Source organism: Teleopsis dalmanni, chromosome X, assembly GCF_002237135.1.
Source record: "Teleopsis dalmanni isolate 2A chromosome X, ASM223713v2, whole genome shotgun sequence".
Lineage (NCBI taxonomy): Eukaryota > Metazoa > Arthropoda > Insecta > Diptera > Diopsidae > Teleopsis > Teleopsis dalmanni.
In genome coordinates, this window is record NC_051848.1 from 98,875,122 (window position 1) to 98,884,369 (window position 9,248).

Below are 9,248 nucleotides of genomic sequence, written 5' to 3' on the forward strand. Positions count from 1 at the left end.
AGCAATTTGTAAAAATTTATTAAACCTTTATTAAATCACATGTTTGTACAATAAAATCTCCAATAGAGACTACACTCCTACTTATTCTTTGTAACTTGTTAACTTGGACAACATTGTGTTTTTTATCTTCCTTTTTGTAAAATGACTAATATCAAGATGGAATTAGTTAACGTATACGTAGCCATAAATCATGAACGACAGAATATAGAGAAAGTTTTTACTTTTGACACAAATAATAGTGTATTGATCAGCGTGACCAGGTACAGAGGAGACCCTCTGTTAGTGTGATCAAAGTTTAATAAAAATTTCTCTCTTGTTATCATTCTTACGACGGTGACCACGACTGAGACCACGGCCGTGAACACGACTGCGATTCTAAAGTGAACAGTGCCTAAATAATTTTGATTAATAGAATAAATAAATAAATAAATTAAGTGAATAAATGATAATATACATTTGGAAAATTACTGAAGTAGACAGTAGTGATTAAGACGATAATAATTAAAAATGTGTTTTTTTAAATCGATTAAGAAAATATATAGAAATATGTGAAATCTGATACGTGAATACGATGCAATGGACGTCTTGTTAACTGGATGGGTATTCAAACAGATTGGTGACGTTGTAACATAACTAAAATAAAACTTTTTTTAATTAAATTTTGTTTTTACTGTGAAATATTTATTTATCTTTTATTTCTTAATTCGCAAATTTGTTTAATAAAAATTTAATAAAAAGGATTGGTCAGCTGATCGTTTACGACACGACTCAGTCTGCCTTTGCTTTTGGTATTAACATGCACTGATGGTCTGAGCATTAATTCTCTTAAGTTGGAGAACTGATTTATATGCATTGTTCGATATTTTTGGTATATACCTAATGTTTTTTCAAGTAATTTTTGTTTTGATAAAAGACGAATTATGTGCATAAAAAAGTAATTCAACTAAAACCTTAAAATTAACTGCGAAGTACATGTTTTATATTGTAATTTAATATTTAGTATAAAATTAATAAAACTAAATATGATATGAACCCGAAGGTTGTAATGTATATATTTCCAATGTCCTATTTCATCACTTTACTGAAGAACGTTGAGGATTTTTCGGTATTCGATATTCGGTATACGGTATTCAGTGAACATCAACTTATTGCAGTAAAAAGTAATAAGTAAAGAAAAATTGATGAAAATGAAAATTATATAAAAGAATAAGTTTTACTTGAATTTTATATTACTTTTTCATATTTTCTCTTGACATTTACATGCTTTTATGTAAAACAAACAAGCAAAAACAAAATCAGCTACATTATCGAGAAAGAATTAAAATGGGGCATTGACAGAGAGAGTAGAAGACCCAAAAAGTTTTTTTGGGATTGAATTCGTATTACCTACAAAACAGATAACGAAATAATTTAGAAAAAATGCTAAATATCTGTAAAAACTGATAGGATTACGATTGCGGAAGATACAGATGATTAAAGTACGTCTGTAGAATTGTACATAAATTGTATACAGATGAAACCTTCAGTAGGCACTGATCAGAGAATATTCATTTTGGAGTGATAGTGTAATATTTGTATATATAAAGTAGTACCCTAGTAAAGTAGTTCGCATCCTAGTAAAATAAATATAAATGTACATATTGAACTCCTTGCATTGGGAGGAATAATAGTTGATTTTTTTAAGGACTATCGAAATATTGCGTTACGTTACGTTGCGTCACGTTGCATTCTTCTTTAAAAACACAATCTTTCACTTAATATGATATTGTTCTGCCTTTTTTAAGTTTTGTTCTGTTTTTATTCAATTTATTAATTTTACCTATAAAAATTTAAATTCGTTGCATTTTTCATTTGGATCCTTCGCTGTGTCATTCATCTTACTTGAGTGTTTTTATTCGTCCAGGTTTATATAATGCATATACTCAATAATGACAATTTCATAAGTGGGACTATTTGTCTTTCTTTTTTCGTCTTTATTTATTTTTCATAAGTTTATTTTTCCTATGTTAAAGACTCTATTCCAGAACTTGCGTTTGCGAATAATTTACTTCTTCAGAGCAGAAAATGAAGACTGAAAATATTTTTCTAAAAACAAGAAAATTAAATTAGAAATATTTTCACACTTATTGAAAATACTATATTTTATTAAATACTTAACGGAGTGTTCTGCATTATGTAAATAAAATGATAAATAAAAATCATCTGCAATAGCAGATCGCGTAAAATAACGCGACTTTGCGAATTCTTCCTTCACACTAGTGGATTTTATGGAAACTGACGTCGACAAGGCAGTATTTTTAAACATTCTTTTTCAATGTTCAGAATAGTTGGCCTTGAAATTTAAATTATTTTGATATCCCAAAAGAAATATCAATATAGATCATATTAAGTATTGTTAGTTATAGGTTGAGCAAGAAATTACTAAATTGGTAACATATACCTACATATATAGACAATGCTGAACTGAATGCAAATCGCTTGTTAAAGTCATCTTACAAGCGATTGGCCTAACTTCCAGCTAATGGCCAAACATATAGCCACAAAACAACAAAATCAAGGCGTTCATGTTTTGCGCTTAAGGTGAGTAACAATTTGAAATCGAATTTGAAATCTTAAGTGAAAGCATTAATTTGGATGACTTCTCTTCTCTTTGTTCGATTTAGAAAATTCATGCATTTGATAATGGATCGGTCAAAACGTCCTATGTGAGTATTCAGTCCAGAGTACATGCGATTTATTATAATCACCATATTCATACTTATTTGCTATTAAACTAATTCCTAGTTCTGATATGTATGTGATTTTGATTATTTTAATTCTATATTCGTTTGAATTTTAGATTAGCCTTTTTCTTTGGATTAAGTAAGGTAAGTAATATTTTTATGTTACTTTTTCAGTAATACGAGTATTATTGTATAATTATTAGAGAGCAAATATAAGGAAAAAGCAGAGCGAAGGTAAATTCTTATTCTCATTTGATTTAAGTTAGGTGTACTTGTGTCTACAATACGAGTATGGGTATGGGTATGGGTATGGGTATGCTTTCGTTTCAGATGCGAATGCGATATCGCTTTGCAGAACTTAATAAATGAATTCGTCGGATTAGGAAGGTTAGAGCATCCTTCCTTCCTTAAAAGCTCCGTTTAGTATATGAAATATACTCAGCTGAGTAACATCTGAGGTAAGAATAATTTATTTCATCTTTACAATGTATTTCATAGACAAGTCCCTTAATATGTATTCTTTTTTAACCGAATAATTGATTTTGAATTCAATATTATAAATAAGACTACTGCATGCGATGTACATTTAGTTTGATATCAGATTATTTGAACTTTAAATAAATTATTAGTTATATGTTGTTTATAATTCAAAAAGTTTATGCGAGTTTTCCACGTTTTTCAAAAAAAAAAATCACAGTTTCGTTTTCTCATTGCGATAATGCAGATGTCTAAAGTATTGAATATTGTAAATTGATGTCATCGATTCGTTATTACGAATTCCTTATTATAAACTCGTGTTATAAACTCGAACTGGTAGAAGAGGATAACCTTTTACCTGATTGAGTGGAAAATACTTACTTATCATATAAAAGATCCTTTTTGTGACAGATAAACTAGACTCAATTCATATATAAATGTTGTACTGACATTCGATATTGGAAACGAATATAAACTAAAGTTTTTTTCTTGATACTTGCTTCAACAAGATTTTAATTAGTTAGACATTTATTCGTTAAATTGATTTGATACACATTTATTCTTTCCCTCTATGTTCCTAAAGTTCGCTTCTATATATTACTTCACATTTTCTTTAAGGTTTTTAGAGATGTTCGTTGTACCTGATATATTTGAAATGAAATGTCCCAAAAGAACTTCTGTAACTTTAATTAAATGTTTTAACTTCTTACTACTTAAACACTGAATGTGACTGAATAATAAAAATATTAACTATATGAAAATTATTTTAATAATAAAATATTACAAAAACTTATGCACATACGAATTATTTCTCATTTTCAGGTACCCATCACTGGAGTTATTAATAATGAACAATAAATCATGGTGTGAGAGTTACTTTGTAATTCATCATACCTTTAATATAATGGTTGATCTATGCACGAAACTCAATTGAACATCCTATAGAAATATGTTCTCGTTTGATGGCGCTATTAAGTTGATATGCAGCGACATGATAGACAATGTAGCAGAACTGTACTAATGGTCACCCATTCAATTTATTGTGAATAACAAACCATTTTGAAATATAACCTCTAGCGCATGTTGTTGTACATTATTGGACATAAAGTGATGAATTCTATAATTTCGGAATCTAATGGGTATATCCAGAATTTAGACATAGTGTCAACTTTCTATCTGTGCCCTAGGAAACATTGAAATTAAAAAGTAATTTGGAGTTTGGAGGTTGACAGTGCAATAGACGATTCAATAGAAGGAACTTGTTGTGTAAGACACATTTAAGTTGTTGTTTTATTTGTTTATTTTACCTATATATCCACCTTACCTATGTAAATGTAGATTCTGAACTCTACAGTTAACAGTCTACTTTCAAAATACTTTGTTATGGTAAATAATGTTATTCAATTCAATTCTTTCGAATATATATTCTGTCGTTAAATATGTTAAATATGCTAAATATATTAAATATTATATTTCGAGTGTAGAAGGGAAATTATGTATCTTGTCTGGAAGAGGATATGTGGAAAAATGTGGTTAAATTATAAATTTGAATTTATTAGAAATTCTAGTCGTATTCAATGTAACGATATTTATTTTGACGAAAAAAATTTAATCTATTCAACCTGCATTCTTAAGATATAATCCATACCGTATCGTCAATGAAAATGAGAGAAACTCTCATGTAAAACTTTTTAATGAAAAATTCATGATTTTTTTTTTATGTATCACATTTATGCCATACAAGATAATAAAATAAGTCTTTTATACGGTATCGATTAATAATTTAATAACGAAGTTAAGTTTCTAGTAATATATAGTATATTGGAATCTGCGTTATAAGATATATGTCAGTAGGTTATTAATTGTTACATTTCAGTAAGGATAGGACTACATTTCTCCATAAAATATTAACTCGGTTCCAATTGATCAGAAACAATATATGATTCAGATTTTAATGAGTTTTTTTATTATTCTTTCATGAACTCACTTGTTTTTTTCTGTTTTATTAACTTAGTTTAATTACAATACTATTAGACTCAGAAAAAGAATATGAAATTATTAATCCTATTAACAACAGGTTTTTTATTAATTTAATTCTACACAATTATTTTCCAGAGAAGTTTTTACAGGACTTATACGGGAAATTTAAATAAATGGTCTATAGTGTTGCAATTAAGGATAACGAAAAGGAGCACCTTATTAATTGAAGATAACCAACCTAGAACCAAGAACCAAGAACCAAGATTACAATACTGTGATTTTATGGAAAGTATTAGGTCTATATTCTTCATGGAAAACTTTTAGCGAATACAACTTCATCAAAGGAGTATTTCGAGCACTGCGTAGATTTGTTGCGTGACTCGATACTTTTGAGTGTCCAACTCGCTGAGTAAAATTTTAAGAAATATTTGTCACAAAACTATAAAAAATTAAAAACTTTTGTATTTTGTATTTCTAAATTTTTAATATTGTGCATTTCTAAATTAAATCAGTATTTGGATTAAAATGATGAAATGAAAAGTAGTTTTTTATTTAGTAAAATCTTATGAAAATCTCATATGAGAGAAATAGTAAGTACAGAGTCATATATTTATAGTATATAAGTTTAGTTTAAAATATAAAGCACTTGATACGGGAAAGTGTAAGATGACAATAAACTATTGTGAATATGAAACCGAAATTGTTTTTTTTTTGTTTGTGTAAAACTCTTACAGTTTACCTTATTTTATTAGTTAATAAAGCTATTTTAATATTAGAATATAGTAGAAACGTAGATCTAATTTTAATTGTGTTATGAAAAGGTTGATATCAAAAGGTTTCGCTATTCGGCGGTCTAAGAAAACATTCTCTCTCGAAGAGAGCACTCTCAAAGAGAACGTCCGCCTCAAGCAGTAAACTTGCAAATTAACTACTCTACATTCTAGTCACTTTCGTTAATTATCTTGTCAACAGCCACATATTTTTTTGGTATTTTATTTAACATTTTTCATGTCTATGTGTGAAGTTTATTTGTGTTCCAAAGTTGAATATTAATAAAAGATATAAAAATAGCGCTTTCTAAACCAGAATTCGAGGATCTTAAGCCACCGTTAAATATCACATAATGCTTTAATTTTGTTTAAATATTCCCACTTTCTAGCAATTTGTAAAAATTTATTAAACCTTTATTAAATCACATGTTTGTACAATAAAATCTCCAATAGAGACTACACTCCTACTTATTCTTTGTAACTTGTTAACTTGGACAACATTGTGTTTTTTATCTTCCTTTTTGTAAAATGACTAATATCAAGATGGAATTAGTTAACGTATACGTAGCCATAAATCATGAACGACAGAATATAGAGAAAGTTTTTACTTTTGACACAAATAATAGTGTATTGATCAGCGTGACCAGGTACAGAGGAGACCCTCTGTTAGTGTGATCAAAGTTTAATAAAAATTTCTCTCTTGTTCATTCTTACGATGGTGACCACGACTGAGACCACGGCCGTGAACACGACTGCGATTCTAAAGTGGACAGTGCCTAAATAATTTTGATTAATAAATAAATAAATAAATTTAAGTATCAATAATATAAATTTGGAAAATTTTACTGAAGTAGACAGTAGTGATTAAGACGATATAATTGAAAATATGCTTTTAAATCGATTAAAGTAATATAGAAATATGTGAAATCTGATGCGTAGAATACGATGACATGCACGTCATATTAATTGATGGGCATTCGTTGTAACATAACTAATATAAAATTTTTTATAATTAAAATTTGTTTTTACTATGAAATATTTACTTATCTTTTATATCTTAACTCGCAAATTTGTTTATATTTAATAAAAAGGATTGGTCAGCTGATCGCTTACGTCACGACTGAGTCAGCCTTTGGGATTGGTGCTAACATGCAGTGATGCTAAGAGCATCATTTCTATAAAGTTGGGGAACTGATTTATATGCATTGTTCGATATTTTTGGTATATACCTAATGTTTTTTCAAATAATTTTTGTTTTGATAAAAGATGAATAATATGCATAAAAAAGTAATTCAACTAAAACATTAAAATTAACTGCGAAGTACATGTTTTATATTGTAATTTAATATTTAGTATAAAATTAATAAAACTAAATATGATATGAACCCGAAGGTTGTAATGTACATATTTCCAATGTCCTATTTCATCACTTTACTGAAGGTCGTTGAGAATTTTTCGGTATTCAATAATCGATATTCGGTATTCTATATTCGGTGAACATCAACTTATTGCAGTAAAAAGTAATAAGTAAAGAAATATTTATGAAAATGAAAATTAAATAAAAAAATAAGTTTTACTTATATTTTATACTACTTTTTCATATTTTCTCTTGACATTTACATGCTTTTATGTAAAACAAACAAGCAAAAACAAAATTAGCTGCTTTGACAATTCAATAAAATTTTACATTATCGAGAAAGAATTAAAAAGGGGCGTTGACAGAGAGAGCAGAAGACCCAAAAAGTTTCTTCGGGATTGAATTCGTATTACAAAACAGATAACGAAATAATTTAGAAAAAATGCTACATGTGTGTAAAAACTGATAGAATTACCATTGAGGAAGATACAGATGATTAAAGTATGTCTGTAAAATTGTACATTATTGTATACAGATGAAACCTTCAATAGGCACTGATCAGAGAATATTCATTTTGAAGTGATAGTGTGATGTTTGTACATATAAAGTAGTAACCCTAGTATTCGCATCCTAGTAAAATAAATATAAATGTACATATTGTACTCCTTGCATTAGGAGGAATAATAGTTGATACTTTTAAGGACAATCGAAATATGAGTAAAGTGTGGTTTCTAAATTCATCAACAAATACTTAAAAATTGTTTTCTATAATTCCTTGTTTAGATTAATAAAGAAAGATTGTATTATGGATTCCATTGCGTTGCGTTACGTTGCGTTACATTGCATTACGTTGCGTTGTCTTGCATTCTCCTTTAAAAGCACAATAATCTATCACTTAATATCATATTGTTCTGCGTTTTTCAAGTTTTGTTCTGTTTTTATTCAATTTATTAATTTTACCTATAAAATCTTTAAATTCGTTGCCTTTTTCCTTTGGATCCTTCGCTGTGTCATTCATTTTACTTGAGTATTTTTATTCGTCCAGGTTTATATAATGCATATACTGAATAATGACAATTTCATAAGTGGGACTCTTTGTCTTTCTTTTTTTGTCTTTATTTATTTTTCATAAGTTTATTTTCCCTATGTCAAAGACTCTATTCCAGAACTTACGTTTGCGAATAATTTACTTCTTCAGAGCAGAAAATGCAGACTGAAAATATTTTCCTAAAAAAAAGAAAATTCAATTAGAAATATTTTAACAGTTATTGGAAATATATTTTATTAAATACCTAAAGGAGTGTTCTCTATAATGTTAATAAGAATCATTTGCAACAGCAGATCACGTAAAATAACGCGACTTTGCGAATTCTTCCCTCAAACTAATGGATTTTATGGAAACTGACATCGATAAAGCAGCATTTTAAACAATCTTTTCCAATGTTCAGAATAGTTGGCCTTGAAATTGAAATTATTTTGATATCCCAAAAGAAATATCAATATAGATCATATTAAGTATTGTTAGTTATAGGTTGAGCAAGAAATTACTAAATTCGTAATATATACCTACATATATAGACAATGCTGAACTGAATGCAAATCGCTTGTTAAAGTCATCTTACAAGCGATTGGCCTAACTTCCAGCTAATGGCCAAACATATAGCCACAAAACAACAAAATCAAGGCGTTCATGTTTTGCGCTTAAGGTGAGTAACAATTTGAAATCGAATTTGAAATCTTAAGTGAAAGCATTAATTTGGATGACTTCTCTTCTCTTTGTTCGATTTAGAAAATTCATGCATTTGATAATGGATCGGTCAAAACGTCCTATGTGAGTATTCAGTCCAGAGTACATGCGATTTATTATAATCACCATATTCATACTTATTTGCTATTAAACTAATTCCTAGTTCTGATATGTATGTGATTTTGATTATTTTA